Source organism: Triturus cristatus, chromosome 5_1, assembly GCF_964204655.1.
Source record: "Triturus cristatus chromosome 5_1, aTriCri1.1, whole genome shotgun sequence".
Taxonomy (NCBI): domain Eukaryota; kingdom Metazoa; phylum Chordata; class Amphibia; order Caudata; family Salamandridae; genus Triturus; species Triturus cristatus.
The window spans coordinates 512,049,252-512,063,008 of NC_140587.1; positions in this window are offsets into that span (position 1 = coordinate 512,049,252).

A 13,757-nucleotide genomic window follows, 5' to 3' on the forward strand; every position below is an offset into this window, starting at 1 on the left:
CATCTTTTCGGTTGCTCTTCCTATCATCCATCCGGACCTCAGCCCAGTCACCGGAGACAACTGGACTGCCATAGCTTGGAAGGACCCTGCCTTAGGTGAAGCACCCTGTGCAGCTCTGCCCTGGTTACTGTTCATTCCCCGTGGGCTGTGGGGCTCCTCCTTTCACCCACGGACCCGCTCTAACATTCACCAGACCCTGCACAGGGGCTGACGTCAGCTCCGGCTCACTGCTAACACTGGGTTGTTTACGGAGATTTTCCATGCGTGTTTGCTGTTTCATGACAATGTTCAGTTGGAAACCTCACCGGTGCCGCTTCTTGGCGCTTTATACTATGTTTAATTCACCGGAAGTGTAAAGAGCTGGAGCAGCTGCTTGGTGCTCCAGACACTCGTCTCTATACATAGTATGCATTGACCAGATCCATGTGGAGCAAACATCCTCCCAAGACTAACATCTCAGAGACCAGGGACCCGGGCTCAGCTGTGTAACAGCATCCCCCACTCTGCCTTATTCCGCCTCACTCAGCCTCACTGGGCCTTTGCTCTCCCTTTCATCCGTTTGGACCTCAGCCTAGTCAATGGACACAACAACACTGTCATGTCTAGGAAGGATCCTGCGGAGGTAACATGCCCAGTGCACTTACTAACTAACTAACCAACCTTAACTCTCCTGTTATTTATACCCCCCTCCCCTTTAACAATAAAAACCATAATAAGCAACAATTGGGACAGGCAGATACAAGTTGCCAGCATTCGAAGGGCAAAAAAAACATCAAGCCATTACTTATTATTAATACTTTTTAAATATGGTCATTCTGTTGCACATAATACTTTCTTAGTCATATCTAAGGTAACAAAAATGCTTCTCCCACTTCTTTATTATAACTTTTCAGCATACTGCAAACTTCTCTACAACACAGCTTAAAAACAAACACAAAGTCAATATCTCTGCCTAAACACTTATTACGTCCCAAAAGCGAGACCTATTGGCCATGCCAATGCTTGTTTGTCATGTAAAGAAACTTGGATTTCCATGTCTCAGTAAAGAAATCTTTGATGTATCTTTCCCAGACAAGACAATGACTTTCCCAAGAATATTAACTTGTCCTTTCAGCAAAACTGTGTGTGTCCAAAGTCTAACCTAGTTGTCTTGGTAGAATTATGTAAAAATGTTTCCTTATTTGTTCTAGTAGAAGTGGAATTTGTGAGAATCTTCATGTTCTAGAATTATGGGAGAATTTTGAAATGTATGCTTAATTTTAATTGGTCTACACAGTGGGAACCTGTGGTATCTCTGTTGTAATGATTCTTAGAATATAGAATGAGTTAGAAGTGTAAGTTGAAAGCTGGCTGAGATGGTGTCTGGGACGTTTCCTGTTTACAGCTGAACTTCAATAAATGAGCATTTGTATTATCATCCTTATTTTGCAGACAGCTATCCTCTTCCCAATATTACAGAGATGCTAGCTCAACTAGAGGGTGCTGTGGTATTCTACACATTAGACCTCAAGACTTAGCCAGTAAAATGTAGGACTCCAACTTATGGGCTAATATTTACATGTTTTAAAACCGAACTTTTTATCCGCTGGCACCCATCAGTTTGAGAGAGTGCTTGCGACTCTCTTTTGATAGTGGCGCTTGGGAGCTGTGGAAGCATCTCTACTCTCATCAAAGGGATGGGAATGCAGATTTACAATCCTCTCTTCCAGGGCGCGAGCGCAGAGGACCGCCAAGGGCAGCGCAAGTGACTCACCTCACAACGTCGTGGTGGCTGCGTGGAGGTGGCATTCTCTCATCCATAGTGTGACAGAGGAGGTCTGTCAAGGGCTCGCGCTCCTTTTCATGCTTACTACGTGTTGTTGTACGTCTGCAGGTTGGCATCCAAGTCAAGCAGTGCATCTGATGTTGACATCACCCCGTCTGCAGATCAAGGTCACACGCGGAACTGTGCATCTGACGTTAAATGTTTGTTGAGCTGATTGCCAGAGCAACCAGTTTTGCTCAGACTGTTGCAGAAGCTATTGATTTGATCAGTTTTGTGATAGTTACTTCACCGCACTCAGAGCCAAGATTTCATCACTGCATTCTTTGCAAAGGATAATTAGTTTTCTTTTCTTTTTCTCTTTTCACATAAAATACTTTATATCTATGTTTTTTTTGGGATGTTGCTGTAGGATAATTTTCTTTTACAGAGCAACTGGGTTGCTCGGCTGCTGTGTCCCACATCGGAGTTTTTTTTATATCTAACAGAGTTTCTTATCTACAGTGTTAAAGCGGGTGCTCGGGTGCCTAGTCGGGCACTGCAGTCTCTCAATCAAAGCTCCAAAGTTCACACCTGTCATTTCTCGGGTACTTAATCGAGTACCGGTGCAGAATTTCAGTCAAATTCAAAACATACACATAATGTCAGGCTTTGTTACTTTGTTTAGGATTTGAATTCACTTTAGAAAACCTGTCTGTGCTCATCTGGGTATTGGTGCAGTGCAGAATGCGTTTAGCATTTTCATAACTGTGTATAAAATTGTTGACCTGATAAGAAAGACAAAAGGCGTTTGTCTTGGAAAGCATTACTCCACCACCATCTTTTTATCCTCTCCACAGGAGCCACACATTAAGTGGTCCAAGTGGAAACAAGTTTTCCCACACTATGCACAGGTGTGTGGTTCTTCGCAGAGTGTGGATTGGAAAGCCTCTCTTCTTCTTCATTGTCTAGGGTCCTGAAGGCCAAGAGGTCTTTGAACACCTTCCGGACATTAAGGGTAGTGAAGTGGAGGGGTTGAATGAATTTAAAGTGTGCGTTAAAACACTATATAAACATTATCTAACAAAAGTAAGTACAATCTTGGAGCAGTGTCATTTTGGATGAAGAGTACAAAGACCACAGGAATCAGTGGAGAACTAGGTCACTGACTTGCATAATTTGGGGGCCTCATGTAAATTTGAAGGGAATCTAAACAAATGCATTCAGGATCAGTTTATGTTAGGATGCAACATAGAAAAGCCAGGATTGAATTGCGTCAGAAAGATGACCCAAAGCTGGACAAATTGTTCTTGAATGCAAAAAAGATTGAACATTCACTAGCATGCGTGGATGTGATAAAAAAGGAAAATGGTTGTGCCACGTTGGAGAAAGTACACAGTATAGTTAAAGGGAAACATACAGACACACAAAAGAAAAATAATAATATTAACTGCTTTAGGTGTGGTACGTTAGGCCAGCTAGCTAATGATGAAAGTTGTCCGGATTCTTGGCCAAATGTCGGAAGTGCGGGAAAGTTGGTCATTTTGCCAAGTGTTGCAAGTCTAAGAATAGAACAAAGAGAGTGAAGGAAGTTGGACTGGGTGATAGGTGTGACTATGATGAACTGCACTGTGGAGAAGTTGTACTTCAGGTGGGGCACCAGAAAACAAAAGGACCCATTGATTGGGTCAATGTGAATGGTTTCAAAGTGGAAATGTTATTTGATTCTACAGCAAAAATCTCTTTGGTTCCCAGAGAGTTATAGGCACAGAATTTGGTGAACAAAGTTAAAGTATTTAAACCTGATATAAGATCTCGTCAACTTATAAAACTACTTGGATTTTTCATAGGAGAGGTTGAATACAAGGGGTGGTTCACAGCTGGGAAGATTTATATTTTGTGCAAATGTTATAGTATAATCATCTGGTTCCATCCAAATGGTTTAAATGTGATGTTAGATCCCAACAGCGAACCTTGCATTGTCCCGAAAGAGTTACCACCAACTGTAGAGTCTGTACATGCTAAGGTTCCAGAGAAACTAGACGATGGTGCACTTAATTTACCCAAAGCGCTTGTGGAAGAAAGAAAAGATGGAGATGCCCTGGTTAGGGAGCTGTGTCAGGCATTCTCTGATGTGTTTATAGAGAAATTAGGCTGTCTGTCTGATTATTCTCACAAATTTGTGCTGAAGGAGAATGTTTCTCCAGTGATGTGCATAGTACGAGGGGTACCTTTGGCGTTGAGACAGGCCATGTCTACTGAACTTGAAAATGTTAAAAAAGAAGATATTACTGAAGAAATAGAGGTGACGGCAGGGGTTGCCCCGGTCATGCTCAGCCACAAAACTACAGGTGAGGTAAATCCGTGTGTGGATTTAACAGGATTAAACAGAGCTGTAGTTGTAGACAGATATACTCTAACCATTATTACAGAGATGCTAGGTCAACTAGAGGGTGCTGTGATATTAGACCTCAAGACTGCCTGCCACCAGATCAGATTTGGGCTGATTTCTGCAGCCTCGGTCTTTCAAAGAGTGATGGATGATGTATCGGAAAATATCTCTGAGATAAAAAGTTACATAGATGATGTACTTATTTATGGATTCACACAGGAGGAACATGATTGTAGAGTGAAATCAGTTTTGGAAAGATTCTGGGAAAAGGGGCTCACATTGAGAGAAGCAAAGTGTAAACATAATCAAAAAGAGACAGTATACTTAGGATATAAACTGACGAGGTGGTGTCAAACCAAATGAGCAATTGGTAAAGACTAATGAGAAATTACCTGTTCCTGACAACAAAGATGATTTTGTTAAGTTTTTGGGGATGGACAAATATCATAATAAATATATTTCATGCTTTGCCAACCTTACGTATAATCTAAGGGCATTGCTAAAAAGGAGTAAAATTCTTGTTGTCTCTGCAATGTGAACTAGAATTTGAAGATGTAAATCATGCCTTATCTGATGCGCCTTTACTACAGAGTTTTGATATCACACAAAAGACAGTCTTAGTCACAGATGCTAGCACCAAAGGAAAGGGAGCAGTACTTAAATAAGAACTAGGTAGTGAGGAACAAACTATTATGTTCATACCCAGATGCATGGTTGGCCCTGAAAATAGATATTCTGTCATTGCAAGAGAGGCTCTCTGTATCTATTGGGCAATCAATAAATTCCTTTGGGGAACACATTTTGTTGTGAGAACTGACCATAAGCCTCTCAAGGATGTATGTGGTAAAAAAGCTTGGCTGCCATATCACGCAGATTATGCAAATAGGTTGTTACTCTACAAGATTATGATTTTATGGTCGAGTACACCCCTCAAGTGGAAAATAAGGTGGTGGATTTTCTCTCACATTTAGTATCTGTTGAGGCAAAAATGGAAACTAATGTTGAGGATGATGTGTGGGAATTTGAGGAGTTCAATGTATGTGAAGTTTCTGACAGTGAACTGAAAAGCAGCTGAAAACATGGAACATCCACATCACTGCAGATCCCCCAACAAACCAAACCAAACCTTGGTTGAAGCAGGAGTGTAACATGACGGAGAGCTTCCTGAGGCTCGCTGTCCAGTACACATGTATGCGAGGACATTCCCAAAGCGTACAAAAGTACCTGTAGCTGCATCACAGCGCAAGCAGGTCAGGGCAGACGCCCTCCCAAAAGTATGTAGTTTGTGCCAATCATAGTAAACCCTGTAGAGTATTTTGAACTGTATCAGATGTAGGCACGATTTGATAGCGACCCCCTACGGGTGCATCAATGCCACCCTCCCAGTCTGTCTTCAAGTTCGCCCACATCCCTCTGCCACCCATCCCATATCATTATTGATCAATACTGGAGCTACCCACTCGACTGTAACAACGGTTCAGGTCCAAAACCTACCCCTCTAGGGAAAAGAGATCCAAGTAGGCATTCCGAATCAGCAGTGCTCAAAGTCTCGGTTCCAGTCAGGTGAAGGTAGACTTGATGAGAGATAATCTATTTGTGATTTGAATACTGTGAACCTATTGGGAAGGGATTGGCTTTGCAAACACAATTGTGTGATTTATTGCACACCAGAAGGTGTAGAGTAGGAAACGCAGGCAACCAATACAAAATTCAAATTAAAGTCCCAGGAGTCTATAACAAGGTTATACATGGTCCTCACAAAGGAGGATTTGCCCCTTGATTTAAAGGAGGCAGCGAAGAAGTGTGGGATTTTACAGGTAAAGAAATTGGGCTGATCAAACACACAACACCCTTGCAAATCACATTGAGACAAGATGCACTCTTTCCAAATATGTCCCAATGCAAATTCTGTCAAGAAAAATAGATGGCATTACATCCATTATCGAAGGCATGCTAGAACAGGGCATCCTGAAGGAAGTCATTGAAAGTCAATATAAATCTCTGATAATGGCTCTTCAGAAACCGAATAAAAAAGGAGAATAGAGCAGAACCTCTGAAAAACTATTAGAATTGTTGTTTCATGATGTCCAGTAGTACTGCTTTAATTCTCTTCCAAATTCTCCCAGATGCTGATTGGCTTACTGTCATTGATCTGTGTCAGGAATTCTTTTCCAAACCTTTACATGAGAACAGTCAATATCTTTTAGCAGTCAGATTCGAAATTAAAACTCTTATATAGTGTAAAGGTCCTCAAGGGTATAAAGAAATCCCCTCATTTTTAATCAAATGCTGAAAAAAAAAATCTAAAGACTGTTGAGATTAATAAATACAATAGCAATTTACATCCTGATGTATGCACGCATAGCAGGGGCAGTACCAATAAATGCAGTACCAATGTCCACTGTAATCTATGCATGCACAATGATTTCAATACCAGTAAATGCAATGCCAATGTACGCTGCAACCTATGCACGCACAATGATGTCAATACCAGTAAATGCAATGTCGATGTACACCGTAACTGATGCCCGCATAATGACATCAATATCAGTGAATGCAATGTTGATGTAGATGTAACAACTGTACGCATCATACTGCGAATATCGGTAACTAAGATATCAATGACCGCCACGTTGCACATGCTCACACTCACAAACTTGTACTGTCAGATTTACCCGAGATGACTTCTACATCAACCCCAATTCAGAGATACGTGGTCAGACAGGACCTGCGACCCAACCCTACACCTACTGATTGACAGGTGGAATTACACTTAGTTCAGAGACAAATGTGCACCCAGAGAAAAATTTGGTTGATCCCACAGAAAGGAAGTCACACCACAAACAGGACCCAGGAGATTGGCCCCCAATAACACATATTTGGCCAAAGGCGCACATTCCCAAAATACCACAAAAGTTAGATGCCACATGTAGTTAGGAACACTTAGCTAATCAGGACACAACATGCACACAGTACGGGGTCATCACACGCTCACCGCACCGGACATATGGACACGCACACACAGGCCCACACTAGCTCTCCCCGAGGTCGAGAGCCATCTGTGTCCCCCTTATCTGATGGTTTTTCTTGTTATTTATGACTATGATGCTTTTCAAAGAATGTCAAAGTGTTTTATTGTACCCACAAAATTTATATATGTGCGTCCAAAACATCTGTACTTTGAGACTGTCTTCAGACGCACCTCAGTTGATACTCCCCCTGCCGCTGCGGTTAATTTAACCAACTTGTTTCTGTTTTGTCAAATGCCTCTTGTCTTTTCATTGTTTAAAGTAAAATGATATTAGAGCAACAAGACCCTACACTTGCCTTATAGGTCGACATTGGTGCAATACATTGATGATTTGACAGTGGCATTTGTGACCAAAGAGACCTATAGACAGGACACCATAACCCTGCTCAACCATCTCATTGAAGATGGGCAGAAAGTTTCCCCCCACAAATTGCAGTAGTCAGAATACATTAAATGCATTGCACTATTGAAAACCAAGCACTTGGTAATTTAGAGATTATAGGCCTCAGACTCCATCTTGGCTGTGCCATCTGTTGCAAATGTTGTGTATCGTGTAGAGAAACCTGTATTTTCGTGTCTCAGTAGAATAATGTTGTATGTATATTTCCCAGACAAGACAATATGACTTTCACAAGAATAGTAAAATAACTTGTTGTTTCAGCAGAATTGAATGTGTCCAAGGTGTAACATAGGTGTGTTGACAAAATTATATAAAAATGTATCCTTATTTGTTCTAGTACAGCTAGACTTCGTGAGAAGCTCCATGTTATAGAATTATAAAACACTTTTGAAATGTATTCTTCTGCAACTATTTCATTTGCTTACTTCTGATTTGTCTACGCGGTGGAAGCAATGTACAGATGTGTTAAATGTGTGAAATCCTTTGTTCAGAATCCTATTTAAGTGCAGTCTTTCTGGATGTGTTAGGGCTCTTTTCTACTTGAACCTAGAGACAATTTCCTACTGGTTTGCTCTACCATGTTATACTCTGTATTTTGCTGTCCTAAATCTTACTAAGTTATTTGATTGATTTTGAGTTCTAACTGAACTATGCATTCTAATCTATTGATTTGGCTATACCATTTGATATATAGTGTGGCTAAAAATCTGAAAATAAAACTTTATGTTTTAGGGGCTCTCTGACATTTTTGTGAGACCATACGGGTTTCACGTGTTAAATTGAAAGCCATTTGGAAAGCCAAAGGATAACCAGGTTCAGTCCGGAGCCCCAAAATTCAAGAGGGAATAACACCACTCCCAGTCCATCAGTTATGCAAATAGAACCAGCTAGAGTGTGACAACACATGTTTGAATATTCACACCATCCTAAGCATTGCGTTTTTAAAAGAGGCTGAGATTAACAGAAGCATTCAGTCGGCTCTGCCAAGTGCCGCGCATCAGGAGTTAGACTAACGCATTCTAATTATGGTGTCGGCATCACAGCATTAAAATGCATCGGTCATGCAAATATAACTCCCGAAACGCTTTGGGGTCCTGAGGTGCTGTAAAATTACCTTGTGTGCAGCACTGACTCTCTGCACTACCGCTGGGCCTGGGAAGGAATTAAGTGTGCCTGTGCTGGGCCTGGAAGACTTGTTGTCATGGGGCACGGCACACAGGGATATATTGTATCTTTCCCGTGCGAAAAAAGAGATTGTGCTCAGTCTGCCAGCCCTGTCGTCCTCTCTGAGACCCACATGGGGGCTGCTGGATCTTGCTGCACGCCCACTAGCATCTTAAAAGCAGCTCCCTAACTGCTGCCTTTGCAAGCTTTAACAACGTCTGTGTACATTTATAAAAACTACTAACAAGTAGTTAAATGAAGACTACCAGACGCCGTAAAACCCGCAGCCTAAGACAGAGACATGTTATCATGTTATCTATCTCTCTTGCGCTCTCTTCCTCACTGTGTCTAATCCAAAAAGACACACATCAGACAGTTTATATGTGCATATCAGACAAACACCGTCCCCACATGAAGATCACATGCAAACACAAACCTACAAAAACGTACCTCTAAAACACGCATTACAAATCAATACAAAGGCACATATCCCCACCATATATTCAAACACAGCTAGACAGACACACTGCTCTACAAACACATCTCTCCTTCCACATAAAAAGTGAATTACCTGTAGAAATCATGTGTGATCAGCTCAGTGCGCAGACATGTCCTAGCTGTCATCAGATTGTCTTCTGATCAATCAAGCAGAACAAAGAGACCGTTGACCTGACTCCATAGATCATTTGTTAAAGTGCTAAAAATTCCCGCAGTGGAGTAAGTTTGTTATACCTGTGTACACCAATCACAGGCTGCTTTTAGCAGTAATGGGCACTTTACCTTTCATTGCACCTCACCATACACTCCGCCTTCTCATTCACAATCCTTTAATACAAATGGCCAGAGGACTGTTGTACCCTGGTACCCTTGGTACAGCTGGCTAGGACAGCTTACTGCCAGCCTGCTTTGTCTTGTCATCTGACTCATGAGCCCAGTGTACCTGGGAGAACGTGAGAAATGAATCAGTGACAGACTGCAGAGGGAAAAACAGCGTGTTGGGGTCAGCGTGGAGGATAAACTAATTAGAAGCTCCGTCAACGGGGCAGACACACTTTGGAGAGTGCATCCATTGTACCCTACTGCAGAACACAATTAGTGTTGTGCTCGTTTGGGTATACTTATTGGGGTACCTCTTCGCAGACGGGAACATCTGGGGTGGAAAAAGATTGAGCTGTTTAACAAGCATATAAAAGTAGGGCGCTAGTTTTTGTGGGTTAGAGAGGTACAGTAGGCAGACCCTCCAGCATTTCGCGATTCGCAAAATAATCGCGAAATCAGCAGAGGAGCGCGATTACCGCTATATTTACCTTTGGGAGGGAGGGTGGGGGGGGGGAGCCGACCACAAACTCAGGAATTTGTGTAAAAGGCTGCTTTATTGAAACAGGTGCACATAACATTATAATTCCTCGGCAAACGCCTTACACAACTAAACCTCACTAATCAACCATATATCCGACCCTTGACCCCTCCCCTAAAATTTTCTTGAACCTGCCCCCACCCGTACATTACAACAATACAAAGCAATGCATCAAAATATAACCCCATAAATTCAACCCATCCGTTAAACAATCTTCCCTGCCGGCTTCTTTACAACTGTCAATCACTGAACATGTGTAACCGAACTAGAAATTAACCTGCCTACCCTTTCCCTGTCGATAACCCAAATCCAACAATAACCAAAAAACCTCTGTCAACCCTGGTAAACTTCCAATAACCCCCGCACGGCACCTGTTCGAAGCGACAATACATATCCAGACCCCTGCTCACCTGTCTCAACAAAAGCCGCCTAAAAACCAGAAAAAGGAAAAAACTAAACCCTCAAAAATCAAGACAAACAGGGAGGGAGGGAGGGCAAAAACTGAACTACGCCTAAGCTCCCAGCCACCAGGTCACCAAACCTAAAATGGTGGCCGGGAGCAGGAGCCCAAATAACTTAAAGTTGGGCTCCATTTGGGCTACAAAAACATGTAGCCCAAAACAAAATGGCTAGCTTGGAGCCCCCCCCCCCCCCCAAGCTCCACTGTTGACCACAAAAATGGTCTCCGGCAGGCAGCAAAAATACATTATGACATCTTATTGGCTGCACGTGCACACGTCACTATGTGGCGCCGTACAGCTGTAATACCTGCCTGCTTCTGGCATTAGGGATTACAGAAGCGAAAAGTACAGTCTTGTCAGTGGGCCCTGCCCATTGACACAATTGTACACGTTAAGAGGCTGCATTCTCAGCTGCGCTTGCCTCTCTCTTTAACCCCTCGCCGTGACAGAATCTCTCCCCTTAATAGACTCCTTCCCACGTCTCATCTACCGCTGTCCCTTCGCTCTCTCCCCCTCCTTCCCTTTCCACTTCCTATTTGCCCGTGGAGGGCGAGGGCAGGGGATGGAGGAACGGATTCTGTAAGGATGGCGTTTATCTCTAGTCTGCTTAATTAGCTGCCGCTTTTACTTTGCAGTCTCCGTATCTTCTAAACACCAGTAGCTATGTTAAAGCAAAGGGCAGGTGTTTGTACTTGAAATAATTGCGTGCAACTAGTTGTAGCTGAAGGTTACGTGAGTATCTCGAGGGGTAGCTCTGCTATCCAATACAAGCTGCTGAGCAACACTATTCCAAGGGATAAGCCTGCTGTCCATCACCTCGCTAAGACCAGTTTTAAATGAGATATATTCATTGGGAAATTACTAACCACAACGACTGCCTTCTATGGAGTTACCAAGAGCTGTGTACCATGAACATGCATGCCAGCAGACCTGGTTCAGGCAGCAGACGCCCATTTTTCAAGCCCAAAACTATTTTTTTAACTCTCTGCTACCTAAAATTTACTTTGCCTGAATGTACCTCAAGGAGGAAAATAAAGTCCCCCTCCCCCTTTTTTTTCTGTCTCAAAATCTCCCTCTTTCAAAATGTTGGCATGTATGCATGAGAGCCAGCTGTGCAGTGCAAGGCCCTGCCATGAAGGCTTACTGAGGGTGTACGTGCTCTCACAGCCTTAACTAGAAGATGGATTATTGGAGGAACAGCTCTACTCTACGTGTCCTTACTGGCTGGTATTAGACCCGAGGGACAGCTCTACTCTGCAGGTCCTTTTTTGTTGTTGCAGTTTTATATAGCGCGAACTCGACACAAAGGTATCAGAGCCCTTTACATGAGCACTAGTTGCATTACAGATGGACACATTCATTTTTAGGCATGGGGAGAAATACCTCTACCCCTCGGCTTAGGGGGTATTAGTCTGACTTCTGCTGCTGCCAGAAGGTGGACTGCTCTGTTCAGTGACTATCGGAGTTTGACAAAGTTCAGCACCTCTGAAAGGCTCAAAGGACTGGGCAAGAATGTAACGTGGGAGGGGGCAACTCTTCAGGGGTCCCAAACCCTTTAGATGGGCGCCATTCCTCCAAAGGCCATTGAATGCGGTATAATCTTGCACTATATGCTTGGTCACATAGAGACACAATGTAACATTGACACATGGCGGTGAGACGTAAACCCTTGCTTTGTGGAAGATGTTGGCACTGTAGGATGAACAGGTATGGGGTTCTCCCTTTCCCCATCATAGTGGGGATGAGTGACTTGAATGCTTTTCAGCTGCATGAGTAGGGTTGGGTGTCAGAGTTGAATACCACAGCTCACATGGTCGGGTTGTCTCTTTCTCTCATATATTAATCAGACCCTCCAGCATTTCACGATTCAGACAAAAATCGCGAAATCACCTGACTATCGCGATTGCTGAAATATTTACAATTTTGGCTGTGATATTTACAAAAAAATGTCTACTGGGAGACAGCAAAACAAACAATGCTCTTTTATTGGCTGTGCGGGCACACGTCACTACGTGTCGCCGTCCAATATCTCCTTCCTCCTGGCCAAGCTGTGAGAGGCTACGTTCGCATTACTAATTCCTATTTTGATTAATGAGAGAGCAAGTCAGTTTCCAGCCATGGGAGCCTTCTGAGGCAGATTATCTATCAGAGGGAGCGCTGGAGTGCAGACATATGCAGGTCATCAGTTGCATGGCCTCGTTGTGTTATATATCTGGATGAATGGACAAAAGCAGCAAAATACCATTTGGGGCAGCACGCTATAATAAGTGCCGATTTTTAACTTAAGTGTTTTAAGCCACGCCCTTAATTACATCGGCCACTCCCCTTGGTATACTGGGAAACAGTGACTTCTATATTATAGTGTTCAGAGGTCACAGACTGCAGCTAAAAGCACTGTTAATACTCACACTGTTTAAAATTCTATGTCAGGACAGGAGGCTCCGATTATGCTTTATCATTTCTTTATTAGAAATGCTCAGCAGCCAATAAAAACACAGTAGATAAAGAGAAAAACTACAGTACCCATAAACACCAGGGTATCATGTGACCAACCATAGAGACCATAGTATAAAAGGTCATGTAGAAAGTATCACATCCTCTTTCTTTGCTGCTCCGCAGCCAGTTAAGTGAATTTTCTTTATTTGTTAATGGATATGTTGTATTTGTTCTGCTATTGCATGTTATGCCTGTTAAATGCCCTCGGGCGCTTCACATACGCGTGTTGCCGCGCTGTTGTTATTTAGGTTTCCATGGTTTCCTTAACGTATTCCTCGGCTTTTCCGCTCGCCGCTTTCCTTCGTTTGTGGGGAGCGCGAGGTTTTTTCCACCTTCCCTGAGCCGGGCGCTTCGCGCCCGCGCCTTTCGTTATTATAGTGGAGAGGGAGACAGGGGCTTGGAGGCTCGCGCTTTGCCTGCGAGCACTCTGTTTCTATTTAATACCGGGCGGCCGTTACCGCGCATGCGCGGCGGCCATATTTTATCAAAAACTGACAAATTTTCGTCAGAGGAAGGTCACATTTAGCGCCCATTGCCCACAGCCTGTGTATTTCGCCCCAAATACGCCCATTTGCTATATGAAATCTCTTGGGCTGTATAATTCTTCATAGGCTTTGCCTAGAGTGATAGTTTTTTCTGTGACAGCAAGCCCTCCCTCCACGTTTTATTTTGCACTGTGTTCAGGTTTGTACCTGCACTTTTGGCTTGCTGTGGG